This window comes from Marmota monax, unplaced genomic scaffold (assembly GCF_021218885.2).
Source record: "Marmota monax isolate L192 unplaced genomic scaffold, Marmota_monax_Labrador192_F-V1.1 WCK01_AAM20220418_F8-fsc00019, whole genome shotgun sequence".
NCBI classification, from domain to species: domain Eukaryota; kingdom Metazoa; phylum Chordata; class Mammalia; order Rodentia; family Sciuridae; genus Marmota; species Marmota monax.
Genome location: NW_026695242.1, coordinates 8,232,337 through 8,258,640, shown reverse-complemented (window position 1 = coordinate 8,258,640; position 26,304 = coordinate 8,232,337). Strand labels below are relative to the sequence as shown.

General features: G+C 53.4%; 1 protein-coding gene across 7 annotated transcripts in view; it reads left to right on the top strand.

Moving 5' to 3' along the window:
- The first annotated feature begins 4,310 nt into the window (after positions 1 to 4,310).
- Pald1 (phosphatase domain containing paladin 1) overlaps positions 4,311 to 26,304 on the top strand; it is an 81,660-nt gene continuing 59,666 nt past the window's right edge. For 2 of the 7 annotated variants that reach the window (XM_058577984.1, XM_058577985.1), the window contains exon 1: positions 22,532 to 22,548. The gene's annotated coding sequence lies outside the window, so the exon portion shown is untranslated. Of the gene's footprint in view, positions 4,423 to 20,006; positions 20,125 to 22,132; positions 22,154 to 22,436; positions 22,549 to 26,304 lie in introns of those variants that run through there. The other 5 variants (XM_046419793.2, XM_046419798.2, XM_046419799.2 and 2 more) reach the window with 5 other exon arrangements.

The following is a 26,304-nucleotide window of genomic DNA, read 5'->3' as shown; positions in this document are numbered from 1 at the left end:
ATATTTCATGTATGTATAATACATATGTCAAAATACATTCTATCATGTATATCTAAAAACGGATAAAGTGCCTCTGGGTTCAATCCCCAGTAACACGCACACATACACCCAGTAATAATAAAATAAAATAAAATAATAAACAATCTATATTATTCAAAGACTAGGGGTATAGCAGTGGCCCCAGCTAAATACACACACATCTATATACACATAATAAATAATTTGAATATTTATTTCATATATACACATAATTGAAAATTTAAAGCCACCCACGTGTCTGTGGATATTCAAGTTAAAAGGTGAAAGGAGAAACAAACTGTGCTATATCCATATATTGGAATACCCACCGGACAGTAAAAAGGAATGAACTATTGATACCTATGCTAAGGATGACTCTCAAAATGATGACGCTGCGCAAAGGAAGCTAGACAGCAAGTGGTACATCTTGGCCAAGTGCATTTATATAAAGTTGTACAAAATGCAAACTAATAATGTATAGTCACAGAAAGCAGGTCAAGAGTTGCATGAAGAGGGAGGAATGAGGCAGAGGGATAGATTTGGGGTGATAAACATGTTATCTTGATTGTGGAGATGGTTACATGCATAAACAAAAAATCAAAATGAACACTTTTTAATTTTTTTAGTTGTATTAGACACAATATCTTTATTTTTATTGATTTATTTTTATGTGGTGCTGAGGATCAAACCCAGGGCCTCACACATGCAAGGTAAGCGCTCTAACACTGAGCCACAATCCCAGCCTGAACACTTTTAAATTGTCAACTGAAACTGAAAATGAATTTAAATGTAACAACCATTTTTTGTGTGTGTGGTTCTGGAGATCGAACCCAGAACTTTGTACATACTAGGCAAGCACTCTATCACTAAGCTACAACTCTATCCCTACATAGAATGAGCTCTGAAAATTTATAAATTATTATTCAAAATTTATAGAATTAATGAGTGTAAAGATTTTTTTTTCTGGTACCAGGGATTGAACCCAGGGGTGCTTAACTCCTGAGCCACATCCCCAGCCCTTGTTTGTATTTTATTTAGAATCAGGGTCTCACTGAGTAGCTTTAGCACCTTGCTAAATTGCTGAAGCTGGCTGCAAACTTGATCCACCTGTCTCAGCCTCCCCAGCTGTTGGGATTACTGGTATGCAGCCATGTGCCCTGTGAAAGTAAAGAAATCTTTTAAAGACATTTTTTTAGTTGTAGATGGACACAGTACCTTTATTTTATTTATTTATTTCTATGTGGTGCCCGGGATTGAAGTCAGTGCCTCACACATACTAGGCAAGCTCTCTACCACTAAGCCACAACCCCAGCCCTAGAGTAAAGAAATTTATAGTCCCTTTTTATTTTATTTTGAGGCAGGGTCTCAATGTGTTTCCCAGGCTGACCTGAGAAACTTGTGATCCTCCTGCCTCAGCCTTCTGAGTTGCTGGATCACAGGCGTGTTCTGGCGTGCCTGGCTTAGTAATTAAATTTGATATTCTAAGTTTGTGCAATTATACTTCTGAAATACAAGTATGCTTAATAGAATATACTATGAAAGCATTAAAGTAGTCCACAGACTTCGTGGGTCTGGAGTAGGACTCAGAAATTCTTGCCCTTTCCATGAGCCTTTTCTTGTTTGTGCTGGGATCAAACCCACAGCCTCATGCAGACTAGGCAAGGGCTCTTCCACTAAGCTATAACCCCCGCCCTCCAGGGAGTCTTGTTGTATTCTGTAGGTTGTTGGTTTTTTTTTTTTTTTTTTTTTGGTACAGGAATTGAACCCAGATGTGCTTAACCACGAAGCCACGTCTCCAGGCTCGTTTATTTTTTATTTTATATTAAAGTAGATGTTTCTCTTGTTTTCTTTCAAAAGAGGAAAAATCTGAGGCTCAGAGAGCCTCTCTGATTTGCCAAAGCTCTCCCAGTTTAATAACAGTGCTGGGGTTGGGGCCCAGGCAGTCTGACTCCAAAGTCAGGATGCGAACACTTGCATCTCAGACTCTGCAAAGCCCAGTGCCCTGTGGACCACTGACCACAGGGCTCCCGGATCCCTAGGCTGGTGCATCCCCCACTCACATCAAAGGGCCTTGGACTTCAAAGGCAGCTTGAGGGGAGATGCACATACCAGGCTGGAAATGCAGGGAAGCCTGGGAGAGCTAATACGATTAACCACAGGCCCATGGGGCAGGAAGCCCTTCACTGAGCAGCTAATTCTCTGGAAGTGAGAATACATTCTCACTGAGCAAACACCCTCTGAGCTGAGCTCCTTTTATTCTGGGGCTACTAGCAAACCTCTGGACACGTGGGAATTAGGGGTGAGCTAGGAACTGTGCCAAGTGTGTGTCCATTCCATAGATGGAAAAATGTCAGAAGCCAGGCGATATCACATCTATGCTAGGCACAGTGTCGAGTGCTTTGGACACATGCCTCCGAAACTAGGTGCAGGGTGACCTGTCCCAAGCACAACTCCAAGGCATTTCTTTCATGCTGTATTCTGTAGGCTTTTTTTGGTTTGTTTGTTTTGGTACAGGGATTGAACCCAGGGGTGCTTAACCACGGAGCCACGTCCCTAGCCCTGTTTACTTTTTATTTTGAGACAAGGTCTCTCTCAGTTACCTGGGGCCTCAGTAAGTTGATGAGGCTCTCTTTGAACCTTCGATCCTCCTCCCTTAGCCTTCTGAACTGCTAGGATTGTAAGTATGCGCCCTGTGCCTGGCTGATTAATCCCATTTTTACTGATGAAAACCCTGAGGCTGGGATTGCTTAAGTACCTGCCCAAGATGGAGTTGGCACTGAATGGCTGAGCTAGAATTGGAGCCTAGGTCTGTTTTGATTCTGATCTCAACCCACATCAGTCAGGAAGGTACAAATAGCCAAGACCCCAGCCTGCCCTGGCTGGGGACCGGGTCCTCCAGCTCCAGTGTTGGCCACTTCCCTCCCAGGAGAGACCCAGCCCAACCTTCCCAGCGTGGTCTCAGCTCCCGGGGCCCTTGCCCTCCTACCTGGTCCTATAGCTCCTGTTTCCATCCTCCCTGTGTGTGCCTCTCAGTGCCCTCTTTCCTCCCCCTTGGTAAGTGCTAAGCTCACACGACTTTTTTCTGTATCTGACCCAGGTCCTGAGAATGGCTGGTAACAGAAATTTAGGAGCACCTGCCCTACTGGGAAAATCCTCTTTAGTAGGGGAGTCCAGCCAAAAAGCTCTGAGGGTAGAGGTGGACAGTGGGAGGGGTGTTCAGATTAGGGCCTATGGGGGCTCCATCCAGCCCACCCCCCCACCCCCAGCATGTGACTATTTTGGTCCTGGGATTGAACCCAGAGGCACTTTACCACTGAGCTACATCCCCAGGCCCCAACTTCCTTTATTTATTATTTTTTAAAATTTTAAGACAGGGTCTCAAAAGCTGCTTAGGTTGTCACTAAATGGCTGAGTCCGGCCTTGAATTTGCAGTCCTCCTGCTTCAGCTCCCAAATTGCTGGGATTACAGGCATGTGACACCATGCCTGGTGACTTTGTTGAGTCTGTTTCCACATCTGGCATGATTCCAACTCTGTCCCTGTACTTGTCGGTCCTGTATAGCGATTTTCTGAATACAAAATTAATGCATTAATACACAGTAGGAAATGTGCAGACTATAAAACAGTACATAGAGAAAGAGAAAAATCCCTTGTAGCCTCATGATCTAGCTGTGACCATGGTCAACATTTTGGGGTATATCCTGTTTCCCAGCCTTAGGCATTCTTGTTCACATGTATCTTTTCATTTAGAAGACTCACACTGTTCTGCAAACTGCTTCCTTCATGGAACCAGAACGTATTTCCAGGCTAATTAGCTTTTTTTTTTTCACCACCATCTACAAATAAATAATGCTATTCTTCAGGACGCCTCCTTCAGGAAGCCAGCCAGCCCATTCAGCCATCTCTCTCCCTTTACACCAAACACCTCCCCCGCTAGCCTAGCACCTCTTACACTGTAAGCTTCCAAGCACAGACAACGCCTAGGGATCCCAGCCCTCAGTGCCCTATGTATACAATAGGTGCTCAATCAATAAGGGATGGGGGGAGGTGGCCGAGGCAAAGCAAAGGAGGATGGACTTGGAGTCGTGTCCCTCAGCTTGCATGCCCGCCCATGGCTTTGCTTCTTGTTGGCAGCCAAAGGCTTAAAGGTATGAGCGGGAGGTGCCCCGAGCTGCCAGCTGTGCTCTGGCGGGACGCCTGGCACTGTAGGCCGAGGTGCCAGAAGAGGCTGAAGCCCTGGCAAGACCTACGACGCAGCTGGGGAGGTGAGCACGTCCGGCCTCCCCACGGGGTTGCGGGAGGCTCTGGCGCCCGGGCTGTGGGAGAGCGCGCCCAGGACGCACGGACCAGTCTGCAGCTAGCAGAGCGGCTGCGGAGCTAGAGGCCCTGGCCACGGGGGCGGCCGGTGAGTGTCCTCTACAGAGCACCGCGCAGATGTGAGGAGAGGCGGCTGGGGTGGGTCCCTGGCTTGCGCTCGCTGTGGGTCCTGCTCACGGTGGCGGCTCCCCCGTCCTCTGGGCCCCGCCGAGGGCTCCTGAGAAGCTGGGCTACTGTGTATTGAGCTTCCCTCTGGGCCAGTCCCGCGGGTGAAGGTTACCCCTGGGTTTGCCATCAGCGGAAAGTGTCCCATCCCATCCTTCCAGTGGCCTCATTTTACTGCTGGTGCGGAGGGGTGGGATGTGCCTGCTTGGGAAATTGTGAAGCGTCATCACGTATGGGGGTCTGGGGAAGAAGAGACTGTTCAGGACCTTCCCAGGGACGCGGCTTGGCTGTTCGTGTGACTCAGCTCCGCCGGTGGGCTCAGGGAGAGGCAGAAGCGCCTCTGGGCACTGCCACAGCCCCCAGGAGCCTGATTTATCATAGTCACTGCACACAGGCACCCGGACTCCTGATACAGACATTTTGGACTGTGACCTCATTTGGTGCTCAAATGACTCCACTTTGCTCTGATTACTGCTGCCCCTTCACGGAGGAGAAACTTGGGCTCAGAAAGGTGATGTCCTTTGCTGGAGGTCATAATGGTCCCAGGCACAGTTACCCTGAGGCTAATGAAGCCCTACCCTCCACTTGGAGTTGAAGCCAGGGTTCTTGACCATCCACTTACATCCTCAGACCTTTTGATCTCTCTCTCTCTCTCTCTCTCTCTCTCTCTCTCTCTCTCCTCTCTCTCTTGTTGTTGGTGGTGGTGCTGGGGATTGAACTCAGGGGCACCTGCCCACTGAACCACATCCCCAGCCCTATTTTTTGTATTTTATTTAGAGACGGGGTCTCACTGAGTAACTTAGGGCCTCACTAAAAATTGCTGAGGCTGGCTTTGAACTCATGATCCTCCTGTCTCAGCCTCCCAAGCAGCTGGGATTACAGAACCTGTGCCACCTGCTTAAATTTCTCATTTTGAGAGGAGGTCTTGCTAAACTGCTGAGGATGACCTTGAACTGGCAATCCTCCTCTCTCACCCTCCCTAGTAGTTGGAATTAGAGGTGTGTGCCATGGAAGCCAGGCTGAAACATGACCGAATTTTGTCTTTGTGTTTTGTGTTCTTTTTCTTTAAAAGCCCCTTCTCCAACTGTATGAGACTCCAGCTTCATCAAAAGTGATCTCTTTGGCAGTACAGTGGTCCTCCCCTTTTCTGTGGAGGATACATTGCAAGACCCCCAAGTATCAGATGCCTGGAACTGAGGATAGTACCAACCCTGTATATATTGTGTTTTTTCCTATAAATATATACCTATGATAAAATCTATGAAATAGCCACAGTAAGAGATTAATAACAATGACTACTAATAAGAGAACAATTGCCATGTTAAGTAAAACTAGGGTTACTTGAACACAAGAACTGTGGTACCATGGTACCACTAGAGTTGATCTCATGATCTAGACAGTCACTGAGTAACGAAGGGAGGGTAGCATAGACAGTGTGGACATGCTGGACAGAAGGTTGACCCCACGTTCCGTCCTGAGCAGAGAAGGATGGCTGGAGATCTCATCACATTACACAGAATGGCATGTGATTTAAAACTGAGAAATCGATCATTTCTGGAATTTCCTTTCTTTTTTTTTATAAGTATTTTATTTTTCATACTTTAATTTTGTTTATTTGTTTTTATGTGGTGCTGAGGCTCGAACCCAGGGCCTCACACATGCTAGACGAGCGATCTTCCACTGAGCCACAATCCCAGCCCCCAGGAATTTTCTATTTAATATTTTTGGACCACAGTTGACCATGGAAAGCAACACCTCAGATCAGGGGTCTACTATACCTAGTCTGTCTGCTGTCCTCTGGACATTTCTGGGGCTGGCCCGTGCAGGCCTGGCAGGGAGAGAAGGTCATCCAGACCCTGTCAATGTGCTCACAGGACCTTGGCAAGATTCTTGGCTTCCAATGAGTCCAAATAGGTCAGACTTCTAATGTCCTGCTGAGCCAAGAGCAAACTCAAGCAGAGCCTCTGTGACCTTGGGCCTGTCTCTGGGGCTCAGTGTCCCTTATTGAGGAAAGGGTAGTGATTATAGGAGTGACTTCAGGAACCAGGGTGAAAGTGGAAGGAACAGAAGACAGAGGCATTGAAAAGCTGTCGCAATTCTGCCCAAGTCCTCTGTTCCCCTCCCTTGAGCCCCCACCCCAAGAGCTGTTTCCAGCCATGCACCCCACCAAGCCCTGGCGCCCCTCTTTACAGCCAGCTCTTCTCTTCTCTGCGGTCTTCTCTTCCACGGCCAAGCTGTCCACGGTCAGGCCCCACACTCCCTGCCCCTCCCCCACCCCCGTGGTCACTCCTCACCCCGTTCCTTTCTGTGTACTCCTGGCCCCGCCCACCATGGGCTCCGCTCGGACTTGGGCCGTGGGAGACTCTGCGTTGCCAGCCTGATTCCAGCTCTGCTGGGCCTCGCAGCCGCCTTGGCACAGCTGAGATCTCCCCTCCCCTTGGCTTTTGTGCCAGGCTCTTCTTTCATCGTCCGACTGCGCCAGCTCCCGTCCCCTCCCCTCTGCGCTCTGCTCTGGCTCCTCCCGCCCCTCCCACTACTTGTTTCCCCTGGGTCTCCGCCACCCTAAGGCTCCCCCACCCCCAGCCTGATGCCTGTGGCGCCCTCCCTTTCTCCGCCTCAGGCCACCCCTCGGCCCTCTGGACCCAGCTACCTGCCTCCCTGCGCACCTTCTTGGGCTTTCTCGAAGGTGTCTCAACTGCGCTCATCCAAGTACTCTCCTCCTCCCCTGCGCCTGCTCCCTCAGCCAGACCCCTGGGTCCTGCCTCCCCAGCCCCACACCCGCGCATCCCACACCAGCCCTGTGGACCCTGATCTCCAGGATCCATCCACTCCTCTTTGTCTCCCTCCACCCTGCTCCCAGCCACACTGTCCCTCTCCTGGACAACTGTAGTGACCTCTCTGCTTGCCCCCTGCCTCCCGGAAGGTGCTGAGGCACTGGAACAGGGTTGCTTTACTCCCTTTCATGTGCTTCCATACCTCCTGTACCTCCAGGGTAGCACAGAACCCTGGCCGCCTGTCTCTCCCACCCTGCTCCCTGCTCTCCAGTTGTTGCAGACTTCTCTCAGTCCCTGGACCCCCACATGTTGTTTCCACCTCAGGGCCTTTGCCTTGGCCGTTCCCTCTGCCTGGAAGCCCCCTTTCGCCCACCCTGCTTGGCAAGTCTTAGTTTAAATCTGACTTCCTGGGAGAGTCCTTCCCTTGCTAGGCTGTCTGAAGAAGACCCACCTCACACTCCCTAACTGCACCCTGTATTTTCTGTTCAGGGCCTTTATTGATAGATGTAGCTGAGGCTTCATTTGGGGGGCTGTTGATTACTCTTTGCTTCCCTGCAGATGGAAAGCCCCCTGAGGGGACCGAGGTTGCTCTGCATCCCTGTTCCAGGCCCAGGGTGCGCACCCAGGAACACCTGTTGTGCGGGAGAGGATGAGAGAGGCTGTGCTTGGTCTCACTGCCATCTGTCCAGCAGGTGGCCTCCGAGGCCTGGGCTTCTTTTACAAGTCAGTCCTCAGACTGGAGAGCAGCTCCTAGGGTCCCTGCTGAAGTCTAAATGGCAGGTGCTGGCGACAGGCTGCCTCTTTGCCTTCCTGCCTCAGAGAGCCCTCTGCACTTCCCTGGCTTCTGTGAGACTTGGCATCATGGTTGTGGACCTGCCTCTCCTGTAGGGACTGGGGCGACTTGAAGCTGAAGGTCTGAGGCAAACTGCTTGTTCCTCGGCTGGGCAGAGCTCAGACGGTAGCGTGGGAGGAAGTTGCCTTGGCCCAGGGAGAGACCACTCCTCCAGGCTGCCCTCAAGTCTTTGGAACCGATCTCTTGGTTCTAATCCTGGTTCAAAGGCTGGCTAGTTGTTAGACTTCATGCAAGTTTCTTAGCCAGTCTGTGCTTTAGGTTCCACCTCTTTGAGAATAGCTCCTGCCTCTGTTGGGAGGCCAGAGTGAGGAAAGACATCAAAAGTATTCAGCAGCCCGGCACAGTGGCACACACCTCTAATCCTAGTAGCCGTGCAGGCTGAGGCGGGAGGATCTCAAGTTCAAAGGCCCTGAGCAACTCAGCAAGACCTTTTCTCTAAATAAAATATAAAAAAAGGGAGGGGGAATGTGGCTCAGTGGTTAAGTGTCCTTGGTTCAATCCCTGGTACAAAAAAAAAAAAAGGATTTAGAACGGTGTTTTGCATGTAATAAATGCTCAGGAAATGACAGCTTTTATTATTGAACAATTCTTTCCCTCCTGTTGGAATCCCCAATCCCAGCTGGATGAGAGGCTGCCCGCTGTGGCACGGGGCTCTTGCACACACATACACATGTGGAAAAAAAAGTCCAAGAATAACTCGCAAACTGCACCTTGACCCAGCTAGAATGCCTCCCCCCAGGACAGGTTGGCCTGGCCGATGCCCTGTCGCCCCCCTGGCCTTGTGCCTGCTGCATCCAGCACTGTTGGCTTGGCAGGACAGTTGTTATGGTAACAGATGACCAGGCTTACAAGCGGGCCAGCGGCTGGCCTTGGTGGAGCTCTCTGGCTTTTTAGGAGGGGGTGGCTTCCTGCCAAAGCACAGGCCCTCCTGCTGCTCAGCTGCAGCTGCCGCCACACCCTGGCTCCTGGGCCTGGGAACTCACAAACCGAGCCAACCCTGAGTCTGCCTCTCACTTCTGGGTGTCCCCGGAGCCCTGGGCACGTGCCCTCTTGCCTGTTTCTCACACTCCACTTAGAACGGTCCCATGTGGGCCTTTCTCCTCGGCACCACCACGATGCCCAGAGAGTTCAGATTGCACCTGGCACCTAGTAGGCCTCTCTCAGATGATTGTGGGGTGAACCAAAAAAGCAGAAAATGAATCCCCTTTCACCAGCTTAAGGGGAGTGCAGTCCTGAGACATGGCCTCACCTGCTGCAGTGACGGGCCCCTTTGTCCCACAAACATGTCTTTAGCACCTACTGTGCGCCAGGAACAGCTGCACCTGGAAACAAGATGAACCCAGGCGAACATGTGGAGGAGATGACAAGAAGTAAGAAGCAAACCAGCAAGGAAAACAGCCAGTAATGAGTGGCCATGCTGGGGACCCAGGGGCCCCGTAGGTGGGGACAGGGAACCCTCTCCAAGGAAGCAGCCTTTCCCGACTGGAAAGAAGGAAGGCCTGGAGGAGGGGCTTCCAGGAAGAGGGACCAGCAAGCTCAAAGGCCATGAGAAGGACCACACTTGTAGAATTTTAATTAATTTGTGTATGTGGGGGCGGGTGTGCTGGGGATTGAACCCAGGGACCCTCTACACTGAGCGACATCCAGCTCTTTTATTTTAATTGGAGAGTTTCTCTAAATTGCTGAGGCTGGCCTTGAACTTGTGATCCTCCTGCCTCTGCCTCCCAAGTCGCTTCCCAGTGACAGGCGTGGGCTACTGTCCACAGCTGAATCTTATATGACCCTTGAATCTGGCTTCTTTCACTCATCATTAATTCTGTGACTTTGACCGATGATGTTTTGCTGATATTGGCAGTTCATTCATTATAATTGCTAGGTAGTGTTCCATGATAAGACACCATCACAATTTATTTATCCATTCTTTTCCCTTTGTCTGTCTCTCTTTTATCTTTTTATTTTTTTGATACTGGGGCTTGAACTCAGGGGCGCTTAACCACTGAGTCACATCCCCAGCCCTTTTTTGTATTTTATTTAGAGACAGGGTCTCACTGAGTTGCTGAGGCTGGCTTTGAACTCACAATCTTCCTGCCTCAGCCTCTGAGCGCTAAGATTACAGGCGTGCGCCACCATGCCCAGCTTCCATTCTTTTCTAGATGAACATCTGCTTCCAAGTTTCTGTCTGCTCTGAACAAAGCCATGGGAGGCATTCTTATGCCAATCAGGCCCTACAAAGTATGCATTGAGTTTTAATAGATTATAAGTGCCAGTGGAGGAGCCTCTCGTTCTACTCTTTCATTTTATAGGTGGGGAAACTGAGGCTCAGAGAAGGAATGAATTTAACTCAGTTACCTGGGAATGGCTGAGGGGGACACTGCTGACTCTATTTTAGGCAGAAGGTCCTGGGTCCGAGGGAGGGAAGAGAGAGAGTATTTATTAAGCACCTACTATGTGGCAGGTCCTCCATAGGTATTATGCCATTTGCTGCAATCCTGAAGATAACGCACAATTCCACCTCCTTGTACCCATCTTACAGAGGAGGGGCCTGAGTCTGAGGAACATACTTACGAGGTGCAGCCAGGACACACACAAGCCTGTCTGACTCTGAAGCTTGACCCCCTCCATGATATCATGCTGCAGTCTGGGGAGTGGGGAAGGCTTGATGGCCAGGCTGCAAAGGTGCAATGAAGGACTTCAGGGGACCTCCGAGGCTTGAGGTGCGGAAGGAGGAGCCCTACAGCCTTCCTTTCCCCCCAGGGTGGCTCAGAGCTGGATCAACTCAGGCTTCAGCCCAGCTCTGTGACCTCCTTTCTGTGTGTCCTGGGGCCAGCCAGCTCTGCCCTGGTGGCACCCTGGAGCTGAGGCTGGGGGTCTCTTGACTTCCCTTGGCCTGGCCATGCCCCTTTCCCCGGGCTGTCTCAGTTCCAGGCTCCCCTGCGCACGCCGTGTGGGGTCCCCATCTCAGTACACTCATCTTCCAGAATCAGGCCTGACTTCAGGACCCCTGGGGACTCTTCTTCTTGGGGAGGTCTTTTTGGTTTTGTCTTGTTTTGTTTCTCATTCCGGGGACTTTTTTTTTTTTTAAATTGTGGTAAAACATACAGAACATAAAATTTACCACTTGAACCACTTTTAATGGTTTAATGCTACAGTGGCTTTAAGTACATTCAGATTGGGCAACCGTCACCACCATCAGTTTCCAGAACTTTTTCAGTCCCCAAACTGAAACTTCATACCCATTATACACGAATTATTATTATTTTACATTAATTATTTAATAGTGGATTTTTACCCCTGGGGGATGGTGGTGGAGACCTTGTAAGAGGAAGTGAGAGAACCTGGACTAATTTGAAGAGAAAAGACAGGAATTTGAGAGAAGACACCCAGGGCTCCATCTCCCAGCCAGACCCGTGGGGCTTTCCTGCCCCCCTTCCTTCCCGCCTGGTTCTGGCTGCCCACCCCCGCCCTGGCGGCCTCCCCTCCCCACACAGCAGCAAGCAGTCCAGCCATTTCACTGCCTCCTTCCCCCTCTTCAAAGATGTGGAGTGCAGAGTGACAGGGGGCAGGCTGGGAGGGGAGAGGGGTCTCTCAGTGTAAAGTGCCACTAGGTGTGAAGTCAGAGCCGGACAAGCTTCTGGGCAGTATCAGAGTGGCTGGGTCGTGAGACAAAGAAGCGCTTCATTCTTCTGCTGACCCCCATGGAAGAGACCCCCCTCAGGGGCACCTAGGGGTAGAAGGACCATTGCGGCTCTTTTGGTCCTGCAGGTTCCCACCCGTCCTGGAGAGCCCCGGGGTGTTGAGCTGCAGGTCTGGGCCCATCAGGAGATGGCATTTCTCAAATATTTGAGAGGCAAACCCCTGGGAGGAGGTATGTGTGTTCTGGTGGTCCCATTGTGTGTGTGTGTGTGTGTATGTGTGTGTGTGTGTGTGTGTGTGTGTGTGAAGTGACTGGGAAGTGGGTGTCAAATTCATGTGAGAAGAAGGATGTAGGCTGTCCTAACTCCCCTCCCCGCTGCAGGATTCTGCAGAAAGCAGGCTGCCTCCAAGGGGATGAGCTGCGGCCAGAGGGCGATGCAAGTCCGTCAGCAGGCTGGTGGCGGGACATAAGGGCTCTGGGCTTGGGGACGGTTGGGCAGATTCCTCAAGTGCTCTGGGCCTCCGTTTCTTCGTTTATAAATTGAGAATAGTAATGGAAAATGCTTTGGGGTTTGGGGAGGAATGAGATGGTGACTATGAAGTCCAACATGGTACCCAGCACTTGGGAAGCACCCAGGAAAGGCTAGGAGCCCAGTGGGGGGACTGTGGAGTGAAGTGGTGTTATTAGTCAGCTTTTGGCTGCTAACAAAATACCCGACAAAGTCAATTTAAAGGAGCAAAGATTCGTTTTGGCTCCTGGTTTCAGTCCATGGTCGGCTGGCTCCGTTGCTCTGGGCTGTGGTGAGGCAGAGCATCATGGCAGGTCACGGTGGAACAGAGCCAAGATATGTCAGGCAGCAGGCTAGTGGTGGGACATTGGCTTGCCCCAGTGACCTACCCCCCAATAAGGCTCCTCCTCCTACAGTTTCCTCCAACTCCCATGAGTCCATTCCATCATGACTCTGTCGCTGGATTAATCCATCAAAGAAATCAGAGCCCTCGAGATCCAAGATCCAATCACTTCCCAAAGCCCAACTCGTGGACACTGCTGCACCCGGAGCCCCAGGGGACATTCCCGATCCAACCATAACAGGTGGGGAGTTAGCTTAAATCCTCACAAGAGCCCCGAGGCCCTGACCTAAAGCACTCCTTCCAATAGTGTCTCCATGTTGTCTGAAGTTTGTCACCTTCCATCAGGTGGACAGTTTGTCTACCCACCTGCTGCAGATAGGTTTTGAAAAGAGTATCTTGTGTTTATGTGCAAGGTAGATGACAGATGAGGAGACTGAGGCCCAGGGAGGTCCCTGGACTTGCCTGGTACAGGCATGGGGAGACAGGAATTAGGTTTGGATTCGGGTCTCTAGAAGCCTGGTCAGGGACCCTATCCGGTCACAGCGCTATCAGGTCTGCCCCTATTTCCCTCTTGGTGAGAGGGGTTGCCTGGCCCCAGAAGAGGGCAGGGATGGGCATCAGGATGGCTTGGAAGGAAGCTGTGTTTCTTTAGAGACCCTCCCCTGCCTGGCTCCGAGAGCAGCCCTGCCCACGCTTTCTCGTGGACATCATATAGAGACAGAGCACAGTGGACTGGTGTGAGGAGAGCCAGGGAAGGAGGCAGCCACGGGCGAGGGAGAGACCCTGAGAGCTCACTCTGCCGTGGTTTACACCCAGTGAGGCAGGACTGGGCACCACCCTCTAGAGGATGAGGAAACGGGCTCAGGGCTTGGTGGGGCGTATCTGCCACACTCAGCGCACACCTGGTGCACACCCAGCAGCTGGAGAGGCTGAGGCCCGAGGACCACAAGTTCAAAGCCAGCCTCAGCAACTTAGTGAGACCTGTGTCAAAATAAAAAATAAGGGGCTGGGGTTGTGCCTCAGTGGTGGAGCGCTTGCCTAGCACACGTGAGGCACTGGATTCAAACCTCAGCACCACATAAAAATGAAATAAAGATATTATGTCCACCTACAACTAAAAAATAAATATTTATAAAAATAAAAATTAAAAAGGGCTCAGGGAGACTCACTTGCCACAGGGCACGTGGTAGGGAGGGTCAGAGCTGGCATTCAGACCTGGCTACCTGACTGCAGAGCCCACCTTGAAGGTGAGCTTTGAATCACTGCCTCCAGCCCTGGAGAGCCCCCTGGGGTTGGCCGGCTGTGTGTGCTCCTGCTGAACCTCGGCCAGACATCCTTTAGTTAAGAGGAGTTGGCATCGCCCAGGCCCCTGCCGGTGTATTGGGAATATTTTAGCCTGGGACAGACGGCTAAGGGTCTGTTATCCTGGTGCAGCCAGAAGACGCCTCGGAGCTGAACATCAGACACTTGCTACTCAGGCCCACCCAGGGCTCAGGTGTGACTCACATGCACACAGGCAGGCGCGGAACAACTGCCCTGTCCTGGCTCAAGGTTTACTCCTAACTGCAGGACAGTGAATGCTCATCTCTGTTGGCCTGGGGGTGCCTGGAGGGGACTTCCAGCAGAGCTTTGGTGACCCTTTAAATTACATTCCCAGCCCCATTAATTTTCAAGACAGCATCTCTTTAAGTTGCTGAGGCTGACCTTGAACTTGTGATCCTCCTGCGTGCGGCATAGGGCACAGCCTGTTTGTTCTCAAGATGAACAGAGATGAACTGGGCCATTCCCTGTGACCTCCAGTAGCCCTTGTCTCTGCTGGGTGCCTGCAGAGGAAGGTAGGATAGTATCAGTCCCCTCTGAGAAGACTAGCTCTCAGTCCTGAGGACAAAGAAAGAGACTGGGCTGGGTAATGAATTTTTTGTCACTGGGAACAGTCAAGCAGAGGCAGGTGACCACTAGCCTTAGGGGACTTAGTCCAGGGATTCCTCCAGGTGGGGCAGGGTACACTGGCTGGCCTCTGAGGCTTTGTTTCTGTGCACTGCGTTCATCAGGTCCCGCATTCTGACACAGGGAGGGGTGACATGCCGTGAGATCTGGTTGCTTTAGAAGAAAACCAATGAAGGAAAGGGCAGGGGAGTCCCAGGGGCAAATCTTGACAGTGACATATCTGGACGATGGGTTCACAGAATTGATTATGCTATTCTCCACATTACTGCATACACAAAAGTGCTCCAAATCTAAATTAAAAATGGCTTAATAATTAGAATATATCATAAACGCATGAGATAAAAAATTCCATCTGTACAAAAGGATAGTAGAAGGGAAGTCACCTTCTTGTTCCCAGGCCCAGATTCTCCTTCTAGGGATAAGTCCTCTTGGGAACCTTCCAGAGGTTGATCCGGAATATAACTTCATGAGCCTATGAATATAAATATGATTTAATTTTTTATTATTTAAAAATAGAGTCAAGCCTGGTGGACCACGCCTGTAATCCCAGCAACTCTGGAGGCTGAGGCAAGAGGATCACAAGTTCAAGTCCAGCCTCAGTAATTTAGTGAAGCCTTAAGCAACTTAGTGAAACTCTGTCTCAAAATAAAAATTAAAAAGGGCTGATGGGGCTGGGGAAATAGCTCAGTTGGTAGAGTGCTTGCCTGGCATGCACCAGGCCCTGGGTTCCATCCCCAGCAGCGCACACACACACACACACACCAAAAAAAAAAAAAAAGCAATTGTGAAGCCAGTTGTGGTGGTGGCTGCCTGTCATCCCAGTGGCTCCGAAGGCTGAGGCAGGAGGATTCAAGTTCAAAGCCAGCCCTAGAAACTTAGCAAGGCCCTAAGCAATTCAGTGAGGCGCTGTCTCTAAATACAATACAAACTAGGGCTGGGGATGGGGCTCAGAGGTAAAGAGTTCAATCCCCAGTACCAAAAAAAAAAAAAAAGTGACGGTGGCATTCTGCACGTACCTGCTGCAGGTGCTGCTCTTCTCCCCGGGGTGTTTCCACGGCGGCTCCACCTTCTGTGTGTGCGCCTGGCTGGGTGGTTAGGCCTGTCATCCACTCTCCTCGACACAGGCACCTTGGTGGCCTCCAGCACTCCACTATCCTGGACACCACCACCCTGACCGTCCCCCCATGTCCACCTCCAGACCCTGACACCATGCTAGAGATAGCTTTCCCCAGCCCACATACATCTGCCTTCTGTTTTAAAATAGCCATGTGGTGTTTCTAGTTTCTGGGGGCTCCGTACTATGGCCAGTCCTCTCTCCATGGACAGACCTTTCGGTTTTCCAATCGCTCACCACAGAAAACACGGAAGAGCCTTGTCCGGCTGTCATTTTGCACACATGCGTGTGCCTCCCCAGGCTCCTCCTCCTCCTCCTCCTCTTCTTCCTCTATAATGATACTGGGTACTTAACCCTGGAGCTACACCCCCAGCCCTTTTTATTCTTTATTTTGAGACAGGGCCTTGTTAAGTTGCTCATGGTCTCACTAAGTTGCTGAACTTAGCCTTGAACTTGCGAGCCTCCTGTTTCAGCCTCCTGAGTTGCTGAGATGACAGGCCCAGGCCGCAAGGCCCAGCCAGGCTCCACCTCTTAAAATGGACACATGCTACCAAAAAGGGGTGGGGGTGTTTCATTCTCACCCTCCTCAAAGCCATCTTCTAGCACTAAGGTTTTTTGAGGCTCAGAGAGGGAGGTGGCCTGGCTGGGATAACACAGCCAGCGAGACCGGGCCCAGGCCAGTGACCTTCCCAAGGCACTGCGTGGGCTCCTGTGTGTCTCAAGTCTCACAGTCCAAGATCTTCCCTGTAAGTTTGGGGGGCCTAACCCCCCTGGAATCTTCTTGGAAAGCAAACACTCACCCCTGCCCATGGCTCAGGGGGGTGTCATCCCAGGAGCTCCGTTTCTGGGGACTGGAAGCTTGTCACATGAAGGCCCCTTGGAGGCTCCCTCGACCCCCTCCCCGCCCCACCTCCCTGCAGCATCTTCATAAATGGCACTGGCAGAGCGAAGCGTCCTTGGGAGCTGCGGTGGGGTTGCCTGGAGACAACTGGGCAACAGATCTGGGTTATTTAAAGGAGAGGAAGGGTGGGAGGGCGGCAGCCTGTTCACTCGGGGATGGATGGGGCCCCCTGCAGGGTTTGGCAGCCCCCTCCCACCTCCTCATTATCCTCAGTGTCCAGGGCCTGGGATTCCCAGGGAGACCATGCAGAAGGCCACTGGGAGCTCCTTCCTGACAGCAGTGGGGGTGGGACATTGTCTGCATGTTCCCAGGGGGCACCGAGCAAGGGCTGGCTAGGGAGGGAGGAAGTAAGGGGGGGGGTGAATGGCACCTCAGAAAGGAGTCTTCCCAGTGCTCATAATAAGCACGGATACTGCTCTGCATTGCTTCCTTGAAGGCAGCTGTTTGTAAAGGGCTTTGCATTTGTTAGTTCATTTAATCTCCAAATCCAGTCAAGATAGGTATAACCATCCCCATTTTGTAGATGTAAAAACTGAGACTCAGAGAGGTTGAATGACTTGCCTGAGGTCACACAGCTAAATGGCAGAAACTGAACTGAAACTCAAGTCTGCTGGATGCGGAAACCTGAACAAACCCCCTCATGTTGTGGAGTTGGCAGGGCCCTTGCGTGGCACCTACTCCATCTCGAGCTGACCTGCTTCATCTCAGGCCTCCCAGGGGTCCTCATATAACAAACTCCCAGGCCCCAGGAGCTCTCCTCCCTGAATCCTAGGAATGGGTGAGTGCTTGCTTGCCAGGGAGATTCTGCTCTGAAGTGGTCCATTTACTTGTCTTTGAGCACCTCCAGGGCTGGCCTGGCCTGGGCTGGGCAGGGCAGGGCAGGGCAGGGCAGGGCCCGGCTCCCTCTGTGACCCCCATCCAGGATCAGGCACAGGTCCTTAAAGAATAGTGTTCCATGGGGCTTGGATGCTGCTGTCCCTCAGACAGGGCAGTGGGCTGACCACGGCCCTCACCCTCGGCCAACAGTCCTGTGGGGAGGGAAGAAATGACCCTTCTTCTGTCCTCTCTCCTCCACCCAACGAAAACGGAAACTTCAAGCCAGGTGCAGTGACGCACACCTGAAATCCCAGCTACTCAATGCCCAGAACTGCCAAAAGTGAAAAAAAAAATTGGGGGCGGGGAGAGTTTGAACCTTATGGGTGAATTTGGGGAGGTGGGAGATGTGATCCCACCTCCCCAAATTCTGAAGGAGGGAATGGACAGGCACTTACTGATCCTGCTGATAACAACGGTGATGCCGGTCATCCACACATCCTGCGCTGGGCAGGGGCATTCAGGTTCTAGGGCCTGTCCGGGAAGGGAGGGGAGGAGATCTGAGCCCAGTATCAAGTAACCCCTCTGGGAGCGGGGTGCAGTGGCACACGCCTGTTCTCCCAGTCATTTGGGAGGCTGAGGCAGGAGGATCTCAAGTTCCAGGCCAGCCTGGGTAAATCAGGGAGACGCTCTCTCAAAATAAAACCCCCAAATGGCTGGGGAGTACCCCTGGGTTCAACCCCCAATACCAAAAAGAGGAGGGGGAGTGGGGGGGAGGAGGAGGGGGAAGGGGAGAAGAAGAAGAGGAGGGGGAAGAAGAAACCCCTTTGCCCTGCCAGGTCTGGGGCTGGGCTGGTGAGCTCTAGAAATAATAGCAATAATAACAGCTGGTACCAGTAAGCACTGGCAGAGTGCCAGGCACCCCCGCATCCTATAGACATTCCCAGGAAGCAAGATCAGGGCACAGTGACGCACGCCTGTAATCCCAGCAACTCTGGAGGCTGAGGCAGGAGGATGGCAAGTTTCGATGTCAGCCTCAGCAACTTGGTGAGGCTGTAAGCAACTTAGTGAGAGCCTGTCTCTAAATAAAAAAAAATTTAAAAAGGGGCTGGGGAGCTGGGGTTGTGGCTCAGCGGTAGAGCGTTTGCCTAGCACGTGCGAGGTCCTGGGTTCGATCCTCAGCACCCCATAAAAATAAATAAAATAAAGGTATTGTGTTCAACTACAACCAACACACACACACATATGTGTGTGTATATATATATATTTTTTAAAGGACTGGGGATGTGGCTCGTGGTTGAGTTCCCCTGGGATCAATCTTAGTATCAGAAAACAAATAAGTAAATAAATAAAAAGGTGCCTACCTGGAGGGCCCATGTGGTCTCGGTCCTTGGCAGTACTGTGTCTCAGGGAGCAAGGTGCGGCCAGCTCTGGCCCCGTGTCCCCCAGCTTTGGCAGGCGTGGCGAGGAGCAGGGGCTGAGCAGAGCGGAGGGCCTGTCCCTGGTCTTTCCCAGGTCCCATCTCTGCTGGTTGGAGCCCAGCTCCTGTCTTCCTGCGCATCGTCTGCACCGGTCAGGAGACAGCTCTCAGCTTGAGAGTTCCCACGAGGGGATCTGCAGTTCCACGCTCGTGTTTCTGCCAAAGGACCAAACTGGAGAGCTCTCCCCAAGAGCACCAGCACCTTGCTTGGGCTGAGGGGACTCCTGGAAGCCGGAGGATTAGAATCGCCCATCTTTCCCCCTTGCCGGAGCCCAGGCCTGGTGCATGCCGGGCAGTGCTCTGTCACTGTGGTGATGAGGTGCCCTATCACCTCATTCTTGGCAGCCGCAGTTGGACTGGGTTTGGACTGTGGGCTGCTTTGTGTGTGCTACACACACACACACACACACACACACACGCCCGCTCCATATCCACACCACTCTCACTGAATCCTTGCACAAACGTGCAGTCCCTATTCACATCCCTGCACCGAGTCTGCACATGAGCCCAAGCACAGGCGTGTTCAACACAGCACAGCACTGCACAGAGCTACCCATGGTCCGCGGCCTTCTGTAGGTGGTAAGGGAGGTCTCAGTGCTGTGCTTGGGGGCTGGGGGTGCTGGTCAGGTGAGTGGGTCCTGAGCCCTCTGCTTTCTGTGTCCTGTTCTGGAACCCCCAGCCCTTTCTTGGGATTTGGGGCTTTGTTCTGAGCTCTTCTCAGGGGTGGTGGCTACAGTTTGAGAGGCTCCAGTTGGCTTGACTTATCTCCCCTTTGGCCTGGTACCAGGAGAAAGGACAGAGTTCATATTATCTCAACAACCTGCCCCAGTTCCTAGGACTCTCCCGTCCCGGGCAGCTCTGTGTGCTTCTCTCCCCGATATTCAGGCCCGGTGGGAATCTGGTCCCCAAGGCCTTCTTGCCCTTCTGCCCCACTCTGCTCCAGCCCCACAGCCAGGGCTGCGGAACTTTCTGCTCTGAGTAGTGACTTGGCAGATTCTGGGGACCTGGGGGTGGAGGTGCTGGGAAGGCTGGGCAGTGTGGTTTGGATGCAATCTGTGACCTGTCCCTGCTCCCGGTCCTATCAGCTGAGCCCTGAGGCTTCTGTTGGAACCAGAAGGCCTGAGGTTGCTGGTTTTCCTGAGGAGATCTCTGCCCTCCACCTTTCTGCTGGGTGAAACAAGAAGGTCTATTGTGTGCATGCTGAATACAAACGAATGAATGAAAATGTGCCAGTCACGCCCAGGGGACCAAAGGACAGGTCAGATGTGCTTTTATCCTACAGGAGCTCAGTCTAGAGAGACAAACAGCCACAGGCCCCCCCAACATCTACTGGACTGGGGTACCTGTTTGCCTATGCACATTTGTGTATGTGCATGTGTGTGCTGTTTGTGTGTATATGTATATATGTTGTATGAGAGAGTGTGTGTGTGTGTGTGTGTGTGTGAATGTGTGTGTTTGTGTGTACGAATGCTCCTATCTTAGTCCTGGCCATGAGGGGCACATTATCCTGGAATGCATCCACAAGATGGCAGGGGCATCAGTTGGGGCATCTGAGATGGGATATGGAACTTCTTTCCAAAAGGAAGGAAGGGAACTGTGTCCAAAGATGGAGCGCTAGCCCGCACTACATACTGCACCTGGACAGCAGGTGCGCAGCTCACCAGCTCCTCAAACACCTCTCTGAAGGAGGATGGAGCCATCTCGTGGGTGAAGAACTTGGAGGTCAGAGAGTTTGTTTACTTTCCCCAGACCAGACAGTCGATGAACTGTGAGCCAACTTGAGCCCAGCTCTGTTGGACCGTGAAGGTCAGGTCTGCTTCTCAAGGCCAGTCTTGCGCTTTCTCTGCCCCTCGGCCACCTCTCATGCTGGAGAAGGCCTGAGCTGAGGTCAGATCTTCTCAGGTCCATTCCCTCATCCATTAAAACAGGGATAAGGGCTGGGGTTGTGGCTCAGTGGTAGAGTGCTTGCCTAGCATGTGTGAGGCACTGGGTTCGATTCTCAGCACCACCTACAAATAAATAAAATCAAGGTCCATCAACAACCAAAAAATATATATATATATATAAAAATAAAAACAAAAACAAGGATAATAGCCATGCATGGTGGCACACACCTGTAATCCCAGCAGCTTGGGAGGCTGAGGCAGGAGGATCATGAGTTCAAAGCCAGCTTCAGCAACTTGGCTAGGCCCTAAAACTGAGTGAGACCCTGTTCTAATAAAATATAAAAAAGGGCTGGGGATGTGGCTCAGTGGTTAAGTGCCCCTGGGTTCAATCCCTGGTACCAAAAATCAAAATACAAAAACAAAAGACAGGGATAATAAAATATTTAGCTCTTTATGTGGGCCAGGGAAGCACTGAGCCCTAGGTGCTAGAAGTCTGGTAAGACCCAAGGCTGTGTGTCCCCCACCCCTGAACTCCAGGGCTTGCACTATCTTCGTCTTGGGCTCTGATTGGGGTAAGACAGGTAGTGACAGGTGAGGAAGGAGGATTTCCCCAGAGTGCAGGAGAGATTGGGAGGAAGTGACTCAACAAATACAACAAAGCCCAGACTCCCGGAGAGGAAGCCGAAGTCGTGGTGAGAGAGAACGCACGTGGGTGCCCGCGGAGGCTGGAGAGCTTAGCGCCAGCCTGGGTCCAGGGGTCATGCAGGTGGGCCCAGCGGCGCGGCAGGTGGAGCCGGGGTCCTGGGCACCTCAGCGTTTGGAGCCACCGAGTGGGGGTGGAGGGTTCCTTCCCTCCCCAAATTCCTGCTTCTCTTTCGCCTCTAGGGGTTGGGGGGCGTCTTTCCTCGGGAGTCCAGTGCTTAGGAGAAAACCACGATTGGGCCGAAGGTGTGCTCTTTATGTGTTCATCCTTAGAAACCTAGAGAGGCTGAAGCACAGAGAAGGCAAGCACCCAGCTCAGGTCGCACAGCATAGCCCAGATGTTCGTCTCGGTTCCGCCGAGGCTCGGCCAGCCTTTAAAAAGCAGAGAGGGGCGACAGAAGCCCGGGTCCGCCGGTCTGCCGGGGAGCTGTGGTTTTCGAGGGGGTGTGGCGCCCATAGCATTTGCTTTTCTCCCAGAGCCAGGGAGGCTGTAGGTCGGGGTTGCGTATCTTCCAGAAGGAATCGAGCTAAACAGGAGGGAAGAGGAACTGGCTTCCCGGGCAGACTCCCCCGCCCCAAACTTTTCCTCCCGCCGAGGGTGGGCGGGCGGAGGGAGGAAGCGGGCCAGGGAAGGTGGGGCCGCGGTTCCTCGCCCGCCCCGGAGTCGCGCCTCGGGGCTGCCGACAGCGACCTGCTCGGGTGAGTGTGTCTTTAAATCTGAGCCCCCCGCCCCTCCGCCGAGGGGCCGGGGCTCCCGCCGGCCGGGCGGCTGCGGGGCGGTGATTGGCGGCCGGCGGGGTCCGCCCCTCGGCGTGGGGGACGCGGGCGCGGGGAGCCGCGCGGCGCGCTGGCTGCGCTCTCCGCTGGCCGTCGGACTCGGCTCTCCCGGCGTCGCCTGCTCGGCCCGGCGCGGCCTGCCCTCGGGAGCCTCCTGGGCCCGCGGATGGGCCGGGGAAGTCGGGGGCCGCGAGCCGGAGCCCGCGCCGGAGCCCGCGCCGGGCGCGCCCCGCCGCTGCCTGCCCCGGCGCCCCCAGTCCGGGCGCAGCGAGCCGGCCGCAGGAGCGCGGATGCCCCCTGGAGCCGCGGGCTGGCAGGTAGCGACGCAGCTGGCCGGGGGGTGGCGACGGGAGGGCGGCCCCGGGTCCCCCGTGCCCCAGCCCAGCCCGGGGCTGCTCCGACCCCCCATGCAGGAGAGGAGGGTCCTGGGCCCCCACCCCGCCCCGCGGATTGATGCCTCCCAGGCCGACGGGGGCTGGTGGTGACCGGTCGTTTTGTACGTCTGGTCACTGGGCCAGTCCCTTAGTCCTGAGATTTCCCTCGGATTGGAGTCGCAGTAGGCTGGCGACATCTCCGCTTTTCATTGCTGGGCCTGCCAGCTGAGCGACCTGAGATGTTGAAGGGACAGAAGCCCCTCACACCCCGAGATGGGGTCCCCGACTCATCTTTAGGGGCTTTGAGGTCCACACACAGGGGAAGAGTCCGCAGGCCGCTGTGAGCACAGGCTTTGATTCTTGGCTCCATCTGGCCCGCTTCCTCTGTGGGCCTGAGTCTCCTAGGAGGGTCCATTTTCAACTTCAGAGACTTTTCCTGAAGTGGCAGTGACCTTTCAGAAGGAGCCCGGTGGATGGGCTTCTTAAAGTGGCCACCATGGTTGGTGCCCCTTCAGTGGCCAGCATGGTTGTCTTGGGGGAGTCAGAGATAAAGGAAATGCCTCCTGGCCTCGGGAAGCTTCTGGACATCTCTGTTCTCCCAACCTGAGGTCCAGGCACCATCTCCTGGGCTCTCTGCAGAACAACCGGAACCCCATGACCCAGCACCTGTTAGGTGCCAGGCCCTGGGCTATGCTGGGGAGGCTGTGGGTGGTGGGAGGGTCTGGGTAGTCTAGTCACAGTACACAGAAGGTTCTCTGACGCAGTTCCGATACCTGTCCTGGACCAGTAACAGTGGAAATGCCCAGAAGCCCCACACTGGTAATAGCTACGGGAGTGATTTCAGGCTACAGGGTCACTAGGGTGATGGCTCTTCTCATGCAGCCAATGCAGATGTGCTTTGGAGTTCCCGGGACAGACTCCCCTCCTTATTACCTACTGGTGATCAGGACTCTTGCCTGGACAGGGAACAGTGGGAGGGTCCGGGAGATCCTTCTGTCTGTGTATGCCCCACCCTCATTCCCAGATTTTGTTTTGGGGTCTAGAAACCCATTTGGTTTCTCTGGTCAGGCTGGGCACAGGTCTCAGCTGCCCTGGGGCTCCTGAGGTTTGGGGTTAGAGCCAGCCCTGGGAGAGGTTCAGAGGTACATGGGAGGAAGCCCTCACTTCCTTTCTGAAAAGCCTCCTTTGCTGGGGGCTGGGGAGATTGGGAGGCTGGGAGGCTCTGGGCCAGACTGGGTTTCCGGTGAGTGCAGACAGGCCCCCGGGAGGTCACGGTGTGTCTGTGGTGATCTCCTTCCCTGGTGTTGGCATGGCTGGGGGGGGGGGTGCTGGGACAACTCTGCCCTCCCCCTTGTGAGGTTCTGCTGTCTCTAGGGTTCTGCACCCCCTCATCATCCCTGGCAGGTATCTACTTTTCTGGAACACTGCCGAGGTGGTAGTGTGTGTGCCCAGCCTTGGGTGCTGTTCTGGGAACGGGGATTGCTGAGCTCACCCTACGCCTTTGGCCAGCACTGTGGTAACTTAGTGAACATACCCACCCACCTCCAACAGGTGGCATACACAGACCTGGGTCTCCCAGGCATAGTTGGGGACGCCTGTGTGGGCATGGGACGTGTATGCATGCCCAGGTTCAGAAACAGGAAGTGGACACGTATACAGGAGAACAGGCCAGGACAACTGTGGGATGAGCAAGCAACCCAGGGACACAGATGCTGCATGTCCATCTTTGCCGGGATTTGAACCTACCTGTACGGGAAGCAGATAAGTAGGTGGGCCTAGCAGACCACGTGGATGTGAGCTGACATTTGCAGATACAGGACCCAGGAGCACATACACGGGGCTTGAGTACCTTGGCTGATGTAGAGTCAGCTGTGGGCCTTCAGGGGTGGCACTTGACAGCGCAGACCAAGGTCAGCGGCACTCTGTGGTGTGGTTTCCTTTCTAAGTTCCCACTTTGGGGTTTAGGACCCTAAAAGCTCCGTTTCCTATTTTACTGTGATCCACAGTTGACCTCCCACTCCCTAAAGGCAGGGTCTGTGCCAGGGGCACCTGCAGCACCTCCTTGAACTTTTATTTATTTATTAAAAAAATATTTTTAGTTGCAGATGGACAGAATGCCTTTATGTTATTTATTTGTTGATAGACCTTTATTTATTTCTATGTGGTGCTGAGGCTCGAACCCAGTGCCTCACGCGGGCTAGGCAAGCACTCTACCACTGAGCCACACCCCAGCCCTGAACCGTTATTTATTTATTTTTTTGTACTAGGTATTGGACCCAGGGGCACTCAACTCTGGAGCCACATCCCCAGCCCTCTTTATGTTCTATTTGGAGACAGGGTCTCACTAAATTACGTAGGGTCTTGCTAAGTTGTGAGGCTGGCTTTGAACTTGAGGTCCTCCTGCTTCAGCCTCCGGAGTTGCTAGGATTCCAGGATGTACCACTGCGCCCGCCTCCTTGAGCCTTTGGTTCCCGTCTTCCCTGGGCCTCTGGGAGCTTCCTGAGTGTGGCTGCCTGGCCTGGGTGAGCTGCTTCAACGGTTCTTTGCTCCCCCAGGATAAGGAGGAACCTGACTGTGGGGTTCTCCTCCTGAAACCCAGCCTGCAGGTCAGTGATGAGGGCCACTGCCTGCCCCCGCCTCGCATGGGCTCCTCCCCCAACCCTGGGGGAGGACAGACCCCTACCCCTGGCTGGTCTAACCTCTAGACTGTCTCCTCGGTCTAACCTGGCAGCTGAGTGTCTTTGTCCACCCTGGGCGCTTGCTGGGTTTGAGATTAACTCCGTGTGTGACCTTCGTCAAGTCACTGAAGGCCTTAGTTGCCTGTCTTTACACGGGACCAGTAACCCCCCAGGGGTGGGGGGATGTTGGAGGGTGGAAAGCCCGCGGTGCCCAGTCATCACGGGGTGGGGTGTTGAATGCAATCTCCCCTGGGCTTCCTTGGTAGCCAGATGCATGGCCCAGGGGACTTGGCCCAGGCCTGGGGCGGGCTGGCAGCTGTGTGGACTTCTCATTTGAAAGCTGGTGTGCTTTGTCCTCTCTCTGGGCCCACCAGCCCCTCCTTGGCCCAGGGGGACCTCCACATAGGGTCAGGAAATGGCAGGCCGGGCGTGGGGAAGCTTGGGCCTGCCGCCTGCTGGGCCTCTGGGAGGGGAGCCAGTGGTGCGCTAAGAATAGCCCCAAATCATGCCTCTGAGCTCCCAGCGGGGAGCTGTGCCTCTCCTGTGCCTCTCCTGCCTCTCCCGGTCCAGGCCAGGGGGCTTCAGACTGGCTTTCTAGGCCTCCTCAAGCTGGCACTTGGCACACGGCACAGGCGTGGGCCTGGGAGCTACAGACAGCCCGGGAAAGGGCTGTTTCCCTCCCTAGGCCTGAGGCTGTGGGGATATAGTCCAAGGAAGCACTCGGAACTTGTGACAGCTGCATCCCCTCACCATCTTCTACCGCTGAGAGACCTGTAGTGACCTAAGAGCACTGGCTGACCACCAGGGTCTGGAGTCCTTCCTTCACCTTCCCTCACTAGCTGTGTGGCCCCGGTTGGCAAACAACCTCTCTGTGCCTGATGAGAATTCCCTTAGAGGAATGTGGCAAGGGTGAAAGGAGGTAGTGCGCAGAGAGGCCTGGGTTACGGTGGCGCAGGGTGTGCTCATTAGACGTTAGGCGTGACAGTGGGTGCTGTTGTTAATGGTAGTATTGGGTGGTACT